We start from the raw sequence: 17,546 nt of genomic DNA on the forward strand, positions 1-17,546 counted from the left end.
AGAAAATGAGTTGCCAAGTGCCAATCTCATTTTTACGGCCACTAGAAGCTTCACTTCAGGACTCATGCTAGGAAACAAGCTGCACAGTATGTGAAATTCATGGCCCAAATCACAGGACAGTGCCATCAATATTTCTGAGCCCATTGCTGCACTTGGCACAGCGAGAGACAACTGAAGATGAGGAAAGTTCACATTCCATGAGTCCCTTTCCCTTTCCCTTTCCAGACAATTCTCTCTGATTTCTATAGTGCATTTCTATGAGCCAGAAAGCTACCAGGAATTGAAGAAAAGGCTTAGTCCGGTTGTATTGTGTTTTATTTTCCTATGAACTGCTTGGAACCATTGAGACATATAGCAGAGAAGACCATTTTGCACCATTTTGCCCTCTCTGCAGGTGAGCTCTACAGCTGCCCAACTCCCCAACCCCGATGACCTTGTCCAAATCTAATCATAAGTGTTTACACTATGTGGGAGTAACTCACACCTTGGCTTAGCCTTGCTCATCTATATTTGTCAAGTATTTCATACATATTACCTCTCTTAATTCCTGAATACTATAACAAATTTCCATTTTACAGGAAACTGGAGCAAAAAGGGGCAAAGTGATTTTGCTGTTAATGGAATTATATGGAATTGGCAGAAAAATTAATATGGAGGTCCAGGTTTACCACTTCCAGGTTTGATTAACTTTTGCTATGTAACATAGATACATATATAATAATATATGTATTATTTTTAAACACAATTATTTGCATTCTTATAAGTGCATACACAAGTTCATGTCTCTCTGTTCATTGATGAAGTGGGAACACTGATACTTTCTCTCCTGGGGCTATTGATAGAATTAAAGAGAGAATATATTTAGCACATGACACCTAGATAAGAGGAGGAAATTGGTGGCTTTGTGATTGAATTTTGGGTATCCTCCACTTCCCTTGAAACGTTTGGCTTGACTGGAGCAAAGTTTAAAGATGAATATTCGAGGGCCTTTTGGTGAGGCTCATACTCTCTAGGTTCTGCCAACCTCTAGTTTTTTATGCAAAGCTGAATCATAACTTTTTATTACCCACCTGGACCCTGAAGGCATAAAAATGTGTATGCCTGAAATTGGTCAGTAAGGAGAAATGAGAAATCCTGAATATTTTGAGACATCAACAATTCTTTCTTAACATACTTAAACATCCAAACTCATTGGTTAAGGAACAGTGCATTCGTTTATGCTTTTTTTCTTAAGGCAGATCAGAAACCAGTTAGCAGAAAGAAATAACACAGAGAAAGGATACCATATATTTTTTTCTTTTGGAGGTGTGGGGTGGAAGGTAGTTAAAAAGTTCTTCCTTTAAATGCTAAAATATATAATACGTTCTTATACTGAGAGCAGTACTCTGTATGTAACTCTTTTGAAAATAATATACCCATTTTAGCACCAAAATGAAAGAAGTCTGCTAAAAAATGACTTGAGGTTGATGCACAAATGTTTCACCTAGCAGCAGGTATTTTGTAATTTAAAAATTCCATGGAAAATAGGAGATCTGCTAAACAGAATTAGCAGGAAAACAAATGCTGCATGAATATGTATAAAGAATTCTTTCTTCTGACTTTTGTAATTACCTCTTCTGTACATAAAGTGTCTTAGGTGGGCTATTTTTCTCTATGGAGCCATTTTTAATGTATTAAATTCAAAAGAAATACAATTTAGAAATAATTAATAATTTTTAAGCTATAGATTTTTAAAATGGAGTAAACTTTAAAAAATAATATACTTCAAAACTGTTCAGAGAGGATATATGATTTGAACTATAAAAGACTAATTTCCAGGTACCCCAAGATGAAATCTAATGAAAGGTCTCAGAAGGCATTAGAAATTAGGAAAAATGTTTAGGAAAATAAATTGATTACATTAAAAAACATCTTGAATGCAATTTAAAATAACATCTGAAGGGAAGCAGATGTGACTCAAGTGAGGGTTTCTGCCTATCACATGGGAGGACCTGAGTTCAATCGCTGGGGCCTCCTGGTAAAAAAGTAAAAGAGAAAGCATGCCTGCACAGCAAGCATGTGTGGCGAGCTTAGTGCCCACGTGAGTGCCTGCATGGTGAGCCGAGTGCCTGCACAGTGAGCTAAGTGCCTGCATGGCGAGCTGAGTGCCCTTGTGGTGAGCTGAGTGCCCACATAAGTGCCCATGAGGCAAGCCGAGTGCCTGTGTGGCAAGCCAGTGCCCGCGCGGTAAGCCAGTGCCTGTGCAAATAAGTCAAGTATCAAGATGATGATGCAACAAAAGAGAGACAAAGGGGACAGTCAAGGTGTAGTGCAGCAGAAACCAGGAACAGAGGTGACACAGGTGACAGGGAACCTCTCTCCACATCAGAGATACTCAGGATGGAATTGCGGTGAATCCTAGAGGAAAAAAAAAACGAGGAGAGAAGATAAAAAGAGAAATAGATACATAAGATCACACAGCAGATGGACACAGACAGAAAAACCAGCAGGGCAGTGGGATGGGAAGGGGAAGGAAAAAAATAGCTAAAACATAATAATAATATCTGATGTGTGGGTTTGATGCCTCTTCTCCAGATTACCCCTTAAAAAGAGATGAAAACTCTCAACAATACTGAAAACAGATACTGACCAACATACTGTTGATGGAATTAGGAGATAAAAGCCACTAAGTATGAGAATGGCCAGCCTATACTTTGCCTTGTGTGACCTAGAGGAGTCACCTGCTTGGAAAAAATAGCAGGAAGGTATTTTTTTGTCCCTGGCTTTCTCACCAATAGCTTAGGAACTGAGTCTGAACCTGGCACAAAACTGAATAGCAGTCCTCCCGCTCAATTATAGGCATTATGAGTGCAGAAAACAGACCTGTTTTGCTGCCACTTTATAACCAGGGCCAACAACAGTGCCAGGAATATACGGACTGATTATTTTTTTAATGAATCAATGGAAGTGGTCAATATGAACAGAAATCCAATAATTAGAGGGATATTAATAAAAATTAAAGACAATCAAGGAAAAGCTCTTGGTCTGAAATAAGATATATGGATTAAAAGTATTTGCTCATTTGGGCAAAATTAAGAGACTCACACCAAGAGATGTTCTAGGATGGTTTTTTAAATTACAAGACTAAATACAAATATTTAAAAGAACTTAAGAAAGGTATTCTTTCTACAACTTTCCAGTACAGAGGAAAAAATTCTTCTGAGGGGCACCCTAGAATTGGGGCTGGTTTGGAAAGTTAGCTAAACATAAGTTGCCAGGAATAGAAGCAGAATATCCTGAGAGCTGTCCTCTATTCACATAATGACAATCTGGTAATAGAGACTGATGGGACATATTTTACAATAGACTTAGCTAATCACTAAGCATGTGATTTCCTCGGACTTCCATTTCTTACTTGAACATTTGAAAATGTACATTCAGAAGAGTTTGGACTACCAAGGATATCAAATTGTCAACCTGGAGTGGAATCTAGCCTGCAGAAATATTTGATTTGGAAAAGATTAAGTACAACTGTTCTTATTTATAGATGACTTGATTATCTATATAGAAAATCCAAATGAATCAATCAACAGACATTAGAAGTAAGTGAGTTTATTAAGGTTGCATGAGACAAAGTCTATTCACAAAAAATCAATTGTATTTTTACATTCTAGCAAATGCTAATTGGAAATTTAAAAAAATTATCATTAAAAAATGCCCATCAAACTCTTAGGAATAAATTTAACAAAAGGTTTATAAGACCTGTGCACCAAAAGCTACCAAATATTACTTGTTGAAATTAAAAAAGATCTAAATAAATGAACAGATAGTTTATGGGCTTAGATTAGAAAAGCTCAATATTTTAAAGATGTTAATTATCCCTACATTTTTCTAGAGTTCAATCAGAATCCCAGCAGATTTTTCAGATACATTGACAAGCTGATTCTAAGATTCATATGGAAATACAAAAAATCTACAATAACCAGAAAAATCTTGAAGAAGGATTGAAAGACAACTTATTTTCAGATTTACTATAAAACACAGACATTAAGTTACTATAGTATTAGCATATGAATAAACAAATCAATAGCTAGAACCATCAGGAAATAGATTTACCCACATATGGTCAATTGAGTTTCAACAAATTTACCAAAGCAATTAAACAGGAAAGGGAAATAATTTCAACAAATATTGCTGGAAAAACTGGATGCACATTGTATTAGTCAACCAAAGGGGTGCTGATGTAAAGTACCAGAAATATGTTGGCTTTTTATAAAGGATATTTATTTGGCGTAAAAGCTTACAGTTACAAGGCCCTAAAGAGTCCCACACAAGATTGCTTTCTCACCAAAGACGGTTGCTGATCTCTGCAAGGGCTCATTTGTCCTCTCTCTCTCAGCTACAGGCTGGCATAGGGCTTGTTTCCTTCTGGGCTTTATCAGCTGTTCAGCTGCTGCGGTCTCTTCACAAAGTCAGCTGTAAACTGTCAGGCAAATGGCTCATCTCTCTTCCTGGGGCTGCAGGGTCAGAGTTCTCTCCTCTGCCATGTCTGTGGAGCTCTCTCTCTTCCTGTGTCTTCTTCCATGTGAGTGTCCATTTATAACAGCCCACCAATGGGACAGGGGACTCAACCCTGAGTCATTCAGAGCCCTCATCTTTCATCACGTACACTTAAAGCCTTTGAATTTAATACAATCAAATGGTATCACATCCAGAGGAACAGACCAGTTTACAATCAAAATTTTTCTCTTTTTTGGAATTCATAAATAATATCAAACTGCTACATACATATAGAAAAAAATAAACTTTGACCTACTTCCTTACACTATAAATAAAAGTTAACTCAAAGTAGATATTAGGCTTAAATGTAAGAGCTAAAGTTATAAAGGTTTTGAGAGAAAACATAAGAGACTGTCTTCTTGATGGTTGTATAGGTCAAGCCTTTTAAGACACTAAAGTCCTTATCCATAAAAGAATAAGCTGATAACTTGGACTCAATCAGAATTTTGTGCTATCAAAAAACATTCAAGAAAATGAAAAGGCAATCCACAGACTAGGAGAAAATCTTCATATTATATATAGATATAGATATAGATATAGATATAGATATATCTGACAAATGACTTGTATATCCAAAATATACAGCGAACTCCTAAAAATAAAATTTTTAAATGATAACAATGATCAATAGGTTTTGACATGTCACAAAAGAAGACACATGAATGCCTAATAAGCACTTGAACAGGCACTTATGATCACAGAAAATGCAATTAAAACCTCAAGAAGAAAGCACTTAACATCCATAGAATGGCTCTAAAAGACTGACCATACTAAGTGTTGATGAAGAATTGAATCAATTGAGACTCTCATACATTGACAGTAACAGCATAAAATTATACAACCATTTTTAAAATTAAAGTTAAACATATCTTCCTTAAAACTCAGCAATTATAACCAGGAAAAATGAAGACATATGTCAACAAAGACTTATACAAGAATATTCACAGCAGTTTTATTCATAATTACCCAAAACTGAAAATAATTCAAATGTAAGAAGAATTGATAAATAAATTGTGGTATGGTCATATAATGGAATTTACTTAGAAAGGAAAAGAACTATTGATACACACTACAACATCCATACATTTCTAAAACTAAAGAAGAAACTAAAGTACAAACTATGAGTCCATGTATTTCAATTCAAGAACAATAATTTACTCTAGAGCAGGGTTTAGCAAATTGTTCCTTTAAAGGGCCAGGTAAATATTTTAGGCTTTTTGTATCTATATTCAGTTATTTTGTCCTGAAAGTAAACATGAGGTTTCTAGAGCAGAGGCAGACTATTATTACTTACATCAATGACTATATAGATTCTTGACCACCTATTTTCTTGCTTCAGGTCAGTGTAATGAAAGCAGAAGATTAGGCCTGAAATACATAAAGGAGATTTCTTACACCATGGGGGAGATCTCCAATTATGAACCCAGGAGTTTATATGGGAACTGCTATACAGCTGCCCTCCTCTCTTCCTGAGAGCAGGTCATAAATATTACCTCCCTAATGTAAACTATGTTTCTCTGTGAAGAAAGCAGGAAGGCCCTTATAGTCTTCTCAAACAGAAACAAGTGGCTCAGAGGTTTCGTTCTCATTTGAAATGTAAATGTCTACCCTTAAAATCTGAAGAGTAAATGTTTCTGGGGCACAAAAGGAGATCATCTCTACCTTCATAGCATACCAATTTCCATTGCTCAGCTGTCTGGGGCTCCGCAGGAGCTCTGAGAAGATCGCCTTCCCAAGTGCAGACTGTGAGGTCTGTGACACAGTGACTCCATTCTACCCACAGAGCATGAAAACTACAATATACCATACACACCAAAAAAAAAAAAAATGATGTTTCTGTGTTCCAATAAAAACTTATTTACAAAAATAAGCGGCAGGTTGGATTTGACTCTCAGGCCATAGTTTGCTGACTCCTGTTCCACAATATCAGAAATCATAGCAATGTTTCCTCAGGAGTGGGGCCTAGTCACTGACAAGAAAGCCAAGGAATTTTCAAAAGTGATGGAAATATTCTTCTATTTGATTTGGGTGAAGGTTATATGATCATGTATATTTGTCAATACTTATCAAACTGCAGTTCAGATATGTGTATTATACTTTTGTAAAATTTATCTCATTAAAAAAATAGTTACAGGTCCTACAGTTATTAATAAGATAATAAGGGAATATATTATCAACCCTATGCTCATGAATTTAACAGCCTAGAAGAAATGGAGCAATTCCTTGAAAACCACAAACTGCCCAACTCACCAGGATGAAAAAGATAACTGAATAGTAATACAACCATTTAAAAAAAATAGAATTTGCAATTAACAAGCTCCTGAAAAACCTATGTCTAGGGCAAGATGGTTTCACTGTAAAATTTTCTTCTACCGAACATTAAAGAATAATTAATGCCACTTCTATGCAATCTCTTTCAGGACACAGACAAGAATGAAATACTTACTGGTTTTTTAAATAAGGCCAGTATTACCCTGATATCAAAACTAGTCAAGAGAGTACAATAAATAATCAAAACTATTGACCAATATTCCTCATGAATAAAGATATAAAATTCCTTCAAAAAGTACTAGTAAATAGAATTCCAACATATACACTAAGAATTATATACCATGACCTAGTGGGGTTTAAAGGATAGCAGGCTGTTTCAACATTTGAAACTCTACTGTTGTAATCCACCCTATTAAAAGACTGAAGAAGACAAAGCCTATAATCCTATAAATTGATGCAGTAAAAGCATTTGATAAAATACAATATACTCATTCACCATAAAAAAAAATCTCTTAGCAAGTTAGGAATAGAGGAGAACATTTATAAAAAATCTGCTGCTAATATTATACTTAATGGTGAAAGACTGAAAGGTTTCCAACTAAAACTGGCGACCAGGTAAGGATATACACTCTCTCCACTCTTATTGTTGGAAGGAAATAAGGCAAGAAAAAGAAATAAAAGTCATGCAAATAGGAAAGGAAAGAATGAAACCATCTCCATTTGTAAATAACATGATTGTCTACATAGAAAATTCCAAGTAATCTACAAAATCTCCCTACACTAATAAATATATTTAGAAAGCTTGTCAGATACAAGATCAAAACACAAAAATCAATTGCATTTCTACATGCTAACAATGAACATGTACAAACAAAACTACCATTTACAATCACCCTAAAGAAAGTTAAATATTTCAGTATGCATTTATCAAAATATGTACAGGATCTGTATGCTGAAAATTACAAAATGCTGATGAAAGAAATCAAAGAAGACCTAAATAAATGGAAAAGCATGCTAAAACAAGCAATACTAATACATGCTAATGTATTAGAAGAACCAATATAGTAAAAATGTCATTTCTCCTCAAATTGCCTGTAAGTTTAACAGAATTCCTATTTTTCAAAAAAGCCCAGCAAGGGCTTTTTTGAGATATAGATAAGTTAATACAAAAATTTATTTGGAAATGTACAGGCCTCATAATACTTTGCTAAAGCAATATTGACAAATAGGAACTAAGTGGGAGGAATTATTCCATCTGATATTACGGCTTACTTCATTTATCAAGACAATGTTGTTTGGCAGAGATTGACACATAGACCAATGGAACAGATTAGTGAACTCAGAAATATACCAACACAAATACGTTCAACTGATTTTTGACTAAGGGTGCAAAAGCACTTTAGGATACCCTTTTCACCATATGGTACTGAAGCAATTGGACACTCATGGACAAACAAACATACAAAATTATCATTGACCTATGTCTCACATTTTATACAAAAAATTAACTCAAAATGGTCTACAAACTGAAATATAAACCATATGCTATGAAACTTTTAGACAAAAACATAGCAAGAAATCTTTGGGACCTAGGGACAAGCAAAGAATTCTTTAGACTTGACAACAAAAGCACAATCCACAAAATGAAAACTTGATAAATTGAACCTCAGCAAAGCACAAATTTTGCTCTGTCATTATGTATTAGTTAAAGCCCATAGAACTGTAGTATTTACCATAAACAAAGAGTGAACCTTACTGTAAACTCTGCACTGTAGTTAATATTAATGTATCAAATCAGTTCATTAAATGTAAAACTCCATGGGTGGGATGGGTATATACAACTCTACGTAAATTCTATCTGCTCATTTATTGTGTAAATCTAAAACTTTACAAAGAAAATAAAATCTATTAATTATAAAACAAACAAAACAACTCTTTTGCTCTGTGAAAGCACATCTGAAGAGATTGAAAAGACATACTACATACTGGAAAAAATATTTGCAACCTACATATCTGGAAGAGGATTAGAATCTGAAAGAAGTAAAGAAATCTCAAAACCCAACAGTCAAAGTAACAAAAAAATCCACTTAAAAATGGGCAAAGGACATGAACAGGCATTTCACTGAAGAAGGTACAGAGAAGGCAATCAAGCACATGAAAAGATGTCTAACATCATTTGCCACCAGGCAAACGCAGATTAAAGCCATATCACTACAAACCCATCAGAAGGGCTAAAATAAAAACTATTAGCAATACTAAATTCTGTCAAAGAAGTGAAGAAATTAGATCACTAATTCATTGCTGGCGGGAATGTCATATGTTACAGTCACTTTGGAAACTAATTTGGCAGTTTCTTATAAAACGAAATTATCAACTACAACAGAACTCAGCAATTGTACTGCTGAGCATATGTGCCAGAGGAATGAAAATGTACATTCACACAAAAACCTGTATACAAATGTTCGCATCAGCTTTATTTTTTTTATTTTTATTTTTTTGCTTGCTCCAGTTTCACTTAACTTTATTTTGAATACAATCATGACATTTCAAATATAAAATACAGAACTGCAAAATTATAGTGTGAAAACGACACCCTCACAGCATCAAACCTTTATGGGAAAAATATAACATTGCATAGACCAACTTAAAATGCCAGGAAATGCATGGATCTGAATCAGAATCTATGTAAACATCGCATTTTCAAGGTAAAGAAGTTAAGGAATAACAAAACTTTTAAAATGAAACCTGAAAAAAAATTCCTTTTTAGAACCCTGATATTGATCTTGATCTGCTTGTCTAGAAAACAGGAAATAAATACAATCTCCACAATCAGAAAACATTTCCCAAAGATGAGCCTTTCTTTGAATCAATGCTTGAATTATTGAGCAATGAAGGAAGTTATACACTTCTATTGTAATGTAACAAGTCCTAATCAGAAAACAAAAGAAGACAATGCTTTCAAACCACTAATGTTTTTCTATTCCCCAAAAGGTATGTCTAGTAAATATGTTTGTTTTATGTAGACAAACTTTTGGCATTTACAGTATGTGAGAACTGTGACTAAGGGCTTCCCAACAATATCTAAAACATAACCTAAAAAGGTCTATAATGGAAACAAAATGAGTATTTAGGAATGCTTTATCAGTAACCTGACTTTGGATGCAAGAAACAGAGTCAAAGGTAACTTAAACAGCAAGGAAATTTGTTAGCACACGTAACAGGAAATTCAGAGTTCAGGCAGGCTAATGGATTGACTGATTCCCAGGTTCTTTTCACCTTTCCACTGTGCTATCCAATAGGCTGGCCTTTTCTAATCATAACATCTCACATGATCAGAAGACAGCTGCTAGCAACAAATAGGACAACATGCTTCCTGTTTACACCAGGCTTGAGAATAAATATTTTTTTCTCATCCTTGGAAAAAGGCCTTTCCTTTCAGTATGTTTAGGCATGACCAACACTAGACCAATAACAGTTACCTATAGAATGCTATGTTCTAATTGGCTTAGCCTGACCGGAATCCACCAATGAAACTGGTCAATTTCCCCTGTGTTCTATGACTATACAGACATAAACCACATACACTTATACCTGTCTGTATACCTAAGTGAAATCAGGATTCTGTTTAGAAGGAGGCAGAGCGTAGGGAACTAACAGTTTTCTCAATGGTTGCTACTAAATGTTAATTTGTGGAATTGTATAAAAATTATTATAATTTTCATTTTATGCTTTAAGAAAGATCATTTGGTAAACACTAATGAGATATTACTTTGGTCAAACCAGTATCCAAGTGGATTTATAGCTAAATCAAAACTGATTTTACTATATTAATTAAGCCTTCTAACACTAGAAAAACTAACTTAAAACTCTGTATTGATATAACATCTCACCCCAAAATATAAATCAGTATCAATTTAAAATTCTTAATAGAAATGGGCCAAATTTCATTAATTGTGCAATTTTTCCCTTTTACATGAAAGTAGTAAAATAAATGTTTATAGCATCAGCTATATAAGAACTCTTAATAGCTCATTCATTCTAAGAAAAATAATTTCTCTTTTGCTCACGATAAAAGTCAGTATGAAGACAACCAAGACTTTGGACTGGGAAAGATTTTTCAAGTCACTTAGACCCATCATATAAATTTAAAGAGCTCTGTATCTAAATTGTCAGACATCCTCCCCCAAATATTTGGGTCTGCTTATTTTTTATTTTTTATTTTTTTTGAGTTCCAATAAAAATTTATTTAGGACATTGAAAGTTGAATTTGAACTAATTTTCACATGTCACAAAATATTCTTCTTCTTTTGATATTTTTGCAACCATTAAAAAATGTACAAACATACTCAACTTGCAGGCCATACAAATCCTAGTGGATTTGGCCCTGCACCAAAATATAAGCTCCATAATGAAAGAGGTGCACTTGCCATGACCACTGTTATATTCAAGGATTCAGCTCAGTGCCTGGTATAAAATGGCACTTGTTAATTATTATTATTATTTTAATTAATCTATTTATTTTTAATGTTACATTAAAAAATATGAGGTCCCCATATACCCCCCACCCCCAGCTTTATTTTTAATAGCCAAGAATTAGAATCAGATCATAGGTTCTTTGACAGGTGAATAAATAAACTGTGGTACAACCATACCACTGAACCACTGAATACTAATCAGCAAGGTAAAGGCAGGAAATATTGATACAAGTTGGATGGATCTCCAGGGAATTAATTCTGATAGAAAAAAAGCCAGTCTCAAAAGGTTACATATTATTGACTCCATTTATATAACAGCTTTGAAATGACAAAATTCTAGAAATGGAGGTCAGATTAGTAGTTGCCAGGGGTTAGGATGAGGGGATGACAGGAGGGTGGCAGGTGTGGTTTTAAAGGGGCAATCTTTGTAGTGATGGAACTGGTCTGTATCTTGATTGTGGTGATGAATACAGGAATCTAAACATGATAAAATTGTCTAGAACTAAATGTGCACATCACACACACACACTTAAATGACTATAAATATACAGGGGAACTATGAATCAGAAAAGAAAATTAAATTGATATAATATTCCTACTGCAATATTATACTACAGTTTTTAAAAATATTATCATTAGGAGAAATTGGGTCAAGTATGCACCACATCTCATTATTCCTAACTGCGTATGTGCCCATGATTATCTTAGTAAAAGTTTCAATAAAAATAAACCTCATTAAAAAGAGAAAATAAAAAAAAGAATTTAGGAAGAGAAATTTTAGATTATTTACAATGCAGGGAAAATTAATCTGGCCTCAGATTTTCTCTTTCTAATAGTTAATGCTATCAGACAAAGTTTTCGATGTTTAAGAGGAAGGAGGGGGAAGAATTCAGTGTGTCCCTAATCTGAATTCTTATAGAACACACATACATCCTCATGTTTGTGCATGTGTGTGCCTGCCCACATATATATACACACATATACTCTTGCATGTAGATAGATGTAAAAAAGAAAGGATATATTTAGAAAATTAAGGATGGTGTTTCTGGGTAGTAGAATTACATATGGTTTGAATTTTCTATTTTTAAAATATATTTTCTCTAATGGGTCTTCATGAATATTTAGATCCAGAAAAAAAGTATAAGGAAGTAATCTTAAAGGAGAGATATCTAAGTAATTTTATTTTTCTCTTTTTTATCCCATAACATATCACATATTGATATAATCAATTCTATAATTCCAGAAAACACAACTATTTTCATAGATAATTTCTCTTCAATTTATGGCTTTTAAAAATAATATTCTAAAGGACAATGTAGGAGGCATTTGACTATTACTATTTCAACAACCTATCACCAAACCAGGCTTAAGCTGATTGTAAAGTGGATTAATATTGACATATTGAAAAAAAGTACAGTTTCACTACAATGAGCTATTGTGGTCAAGTAATAAGGAATTATCCTTTTTAAACCTACTGTGAAAACACAACTTTCCATTATCACAAATTAGGGGCTTTCCATAGATAGAATCTATTATGAAAATATAAATGAAAAGTACATCTGTGGTCATTATTATACTAATAGACCAGCATTAATATAATGGTCAGGAATCAGATATAATTATAGTGAAAGCCCCTGGCTTAGATCTGCCTCTGATTTCTTAATCAATCTGAGAAGCTGAAATGGGAGTCTGGGGGCCTCTTTACCAAACAGAAAATGTTATTTTTATTAACAAAAATACAACAATTTCTATTTTAAATTGGCATTATGGAATCAAGTATATAATTGATGTCATAGCATAGAATCCCTTCTTTCCTGGTTAGTGTGTTGTATATTTTCAACATTTCCAACTCACCCAATTTAATAAACTGTAGATGTGATTTCATTTTTTGAATGAAGGAAATTACAGTGACTAATAGAATAACAACTCTAAGAGACTTTCTTGGGTAGATCCTATAGGAAGTATACCTACCCACATCTAGGACATAGGTTTTAGCAAATTCTCCTTTTATCCAAAATGGAGGGAGAGCTGAAAAAGTTAGGAGGGCAAGGGGAAATGGTCACTTGAGAGTAAAAGAGTCTAAGTTGCCATATATGTCCTCTATCTTCTCATTCTATTTTTTTCCCTTACTTTTTCTCTTCCAGGAGTCATACTTTTAGTCTTATTAGTAAAAATCACAAAAAGATAAGCTAAAACCCTTCTGGGCTCCCAGTTGTACCACAGGGCTGTAAAACAAAGAAATTACGTTTTTAGACTTCCTTTCCATAGGATTCTAGTTCGACTGTACCAATGAAGGGCACTTGCATGAGATTTGTGAGGAAGAAAAGGAAAAGCCGTTATCCTTTAGTTTTAGACAGATTCTATTATAGGTTTTGATAAATGGTACAGTTCAGGTTTTTTGATGTGACTTTTTGATGTCCTTCTGAGTATCAGTCACTTAAGTGCTGCCACTATCTGAGACTGTTTCTTTTGGTTGTAGCATCCCTGCAATCCTTGCATATTCAGATTTCCCAAAAGTGACCTTCCTGACCTTCACTCCTTCAGTTTTCCTGCAGTTGTGTGAGCCTCTATTCCCATGTCAATAATTTCTTTTCCAGTCAAAACACCTACAAAGACTCTGCTTTCCTGATCAAAATCCTGAAAAATAGACTCTTCTATGTAGAAGATATAGGCTATCCCAATTAATCTTTCATCGGAGGAGTGAATGAGTGTATGTATTTCACTGTTTTTTATATTCTTTGTACTAAGAAAACAAAACAGAATGAACAGATAAAACAGCAGCACACCAGGGATAAAATCATGCATTCAGCTCTGGTTAGCATCACATTTCTATTATGTAGATAATTATTACATCATTCATTATAAAGCAGGAATACTGTATGGAAGAAAAGCAAGTTTATAGGTGAACTGTGGTAGATTGAATTACGTATCCCAATTTGGACATGTTCTTAATTTTAATCTGCATTCCTCTGGGTGTAAATCCACTGTATATAAGATCTCTTGAAGAAATTATTTTTTAGTTAAAATGTAGCCCAGCTGAATGAGGTTGAGCCTTAATCTGGATTACTGGAGTCCTCTATAAGCAAAAGGAATTTGATCAGATTAAGAGAGGAAGCTTTGGGGAGGAGCCAGAACCCAAGAGTCGTTAGACCCAAGAGAGAAAGGAGAGGACATCACAACGTAACAGGAGGAAGGGACACAAGCCAAGGAATCCCAAGAATACTGGAGGCCAGCACTAGAACGTTACAGATCTTGGGGAGAAAGCCTTGCCTTCCTGATATCTAGATTTTGGACTTCTCCTCACCTCCAAACTGTAAGCCATTAAATTCCCATTGTATGGTATTTATCATAGCAGAATTGTAGAATAAGACATGAACCATATAAAAATTTCTCAGTTACTGACCATTTTTATTCATAATATAGCAATTTCATATGATTGTACCTAAAAGAAATGGGAAATTTGAAATTATTTTCAATACAGAAGTAATAAAATACCTTAAATCCCCAAAGGGGACATAGTCCCATTTTAAATAAAAAATGGTTTTGAAAGTATGTGACTTTTCCAAGTGGAAGAGTATATTTATGTGTTGACAGTGTAATTGAAACACCCACATATACTTTGTTTTGCAGAAATATTTCTCCTTATTTGACCTTCCCCAGCTTTTAATCAGGTTGGATCACTCACTTCCCAACTGCAAGGCTAGTCTTGCCCTAGATTCTAAATTAAGTCCAGCTTGATGTAGGATGCTCTTAAGTGACTTCAGTCTTGCATGTACTCCTCTTCACAAAACCCACTCCACACTTCACATATAGTGTCAAGGACTAGTGTCCCACTTTCTTACCTGTTCCCCTCCAACAAGACTGGAAAGCTGTCACTCTTTTAAGGTCCTGTTATTTGTGGACAGATCCAGAAACTAAGTGCCCAGACTCATGTATATTGATCCTCTGTATCATTCCCTGTTATTTTGCTCTTCATTTGGATTTTCTTCATTTTGATGGATGTATGAATGATAACTCAGTATGTTGTACAATCAGCACCTAACATATAAGAGATACTTCATAAATATTAAATGAAGGAATAAATGAAAAAAAGAATGATTTTTCAGAACCAGTCCAGGTTAATAGGAACCTAGACAAGGATCCTAAAAACATCTAGAGGAGCCTTTTGTACAAATATATCTTAGGATACAGGGTAATGGAGGTGTTTGGTTGAGGCGAATCCCAAGTCCTTATCTGCTTGGTCAAAACTGATTCAAGAGAGAAATTTATTTTTCCCATGAAACATTGCAGGCATAGTCAGATAATCTAGAGCAGGAAAGATGTGATCTTTATCTACATGGCTGAAGTTGGCCCACCTTGCGTCTGCAGGAAAGGGGAAAGAAGTGTCAAACAACCAGCTTCCTCTTTTAGACAATTTGATCCAGAAGTTGTACAAAATCACTTCTGCTTACTCATAATGGTCCATTATCATATAATCACACTTACCTTTAAGTGAATAGTTTCTAGTGAGGATTCCATGTGACAAGTTAAAATCTGGGAGGTTCTTTACAAATGAAGAAACAGGGCAATTGGCAGACTCTGCCTTATTTGGAATTTAAATCTAGCCTTAGGCAAAATCAAAGCCTCATATGTTTGAATATTCCATTGTTTTGTGCTACTTCTCCATTTTATAGATTATGGGAGATGTTAAAATTTTTAAACTGAGGTATGATAGTATCAGATTTCCATTTTTTGAATAAGCACTTTAGAGAAATTAGAAAGAGGCAGGGCTATAGCGGGAGGCCATTGTAAAAGTTAAGCCAGTGATGATGGCTTAAACCAGTGGCTCTCAGTCTTTTGCATTTAGGAACCTTTTATATCCTTAAAAACTATTGAGAACTTCAAAGAGCTTTGGAGAATGTGGGCTGTATCTATTGATAGTTACCATTTAAGAAAAAAGTGACAGAACATGAAAACACAAAAACATAAGAACACACATTTCTATTGGCTGTCAGAGAGATGGTGTTGCCTTGCATCATACAACTTCTGTAATATTCTGCTAAACGTTTGGAAGAGAATGAGAGCAAAATAAGCAAATGACATTTTAATATTATGAAAATAGTTTTGGCCTCATGAACCCTTAACAGGGTCTTGGGGACCCACAGAGGTCCCTGGACCACATTTTGAGAAACACTGATGTAAACTAAATATCAGCCAAGATAGCAAAAAGGAATAAGTTTAAAGACTTTAAAGGAGTAGAAATAACAGAATTTAGTCACCTCCTTCAATCAGATATAATCCATAAACTCCCTTTAGCATTAGTTAAACTGTTATTGTTTAGAAACTAATCTCTAAGGAGCACTGTGCTAAGTGCTTTAAATACTTAATTTCATTTAATACTTATCTAAATTATTATATGATGTTATTAAATTTTTTCACATCTAATATGCATAATTATACAATGAATAATTGTATACATTGAGTCGTATAATGAATAATTTCCTGGCTACACAGAACCAAAGATTTTATAAGGCAAAGAAAGGTTTGAATAAAAGCTTCTGGCCAATGCCTCAGAAAAGAACCTCTGCCTCCAGAAGAGTTTTCATCACAACAAACCTTGTTTGTTCTTGCTTCTTCTGTTGCTTCCTCCAAGAATTGCTTTCTGAACTTCTCCTGGTTCTGGTTCTGACCCTGCTCTTGCTCTGGTTATTCAACATTGTTTACTGCTCAACTGTTATTCCATCTGTTTCTCCTGACGCTATCTTTAACTAGGATTCCTTTCTTATTACTCAGCTCAACTTAGTTTCTCAACACCTGTCCCAATCTTCCTCCTGTTTGTTCCCATCCCATTCTGGTATGTAACCTGATTTTCCTATATTACAATTGGCAATCTGGTCCAACTATTTTCAGATATCCTGGACTTTTCTCTTGTCATTATTCACAAGGTGATATGACAGCCCTCCACTATTCATAGTCAGCCTAAAGTTAAACATTTAGTTTTTGGCATTAGCTTTCTGGGTCTGACAGTGGAAATGGGAGGCTGCTGGAAGAGGACTGGGCAAGGGTGAGAGCCTAACAGTGTGCCTCATAACAGGAAAATTGCTTCTTTGACCTCTAGGAAATGCTAAGAGAGTATTTGAGGGTTTTTGCTGCTTCTGCTTTTGCAAAATACAATACTATACTTATATGCTCTACCCTGGGAGTATATTATGATGATCAGCCTGTACTTGATGATTGGGGTGATGACACAGGCTGGAGAAAGCCTTTCAGAAGCAGTTGTTC

General features: G+C 34.6%; 1 long non-coding RNA gene across 2 annotated transcripts; it reads right to left on the reverse strand.

Annotated features, from left to right (window-relative positions):
* Positions 1-1,568: 1,568 nt before the first annotated feature.
* LOC101437412 (uncharacterized) lies at positions 1,569-16,982 on the reverse strand. 2 transcript variants are annotated; one of them, XR_009186539.1, is made up of 4 exons: positions 16,881-16,982; positions 15,128-15,647; positions 4,328-5,907; positions 1,569-2,397 (listed from the first exon to the last, which is right to left on the reverse strand). It is a non-coding gene; the product is annotated as an uncharacterized lncRNA (long non-coding RNA). The 2 variants fall into 2 exon arrangements; XR_188911.2 differs by lacking the exon at positions 1,569-2,397 and having other exon boundaries at positions 3,591-5,907.
* Between the last annotated feature and the right edge of the window lie 564 nt (positions 16,983-17,546).

The sequence above is a fragment of the Dasypus novemcinctus genome, chromosome 7 (assembly GCF_030445035.2).
Source record: "Dasypus novemcinctus isolate mDasNov1 chromosome 7, mDasNov1.1.hap2, whole genome shotgun sequence".
Classification (NCBI taxonomy): domain Eukaryota; kingdom Metazoa; phylum Chordata; class Mammalia; order Cingulata; family Dasypodidae; genus Dasypus; species Dasypus novemcinctus.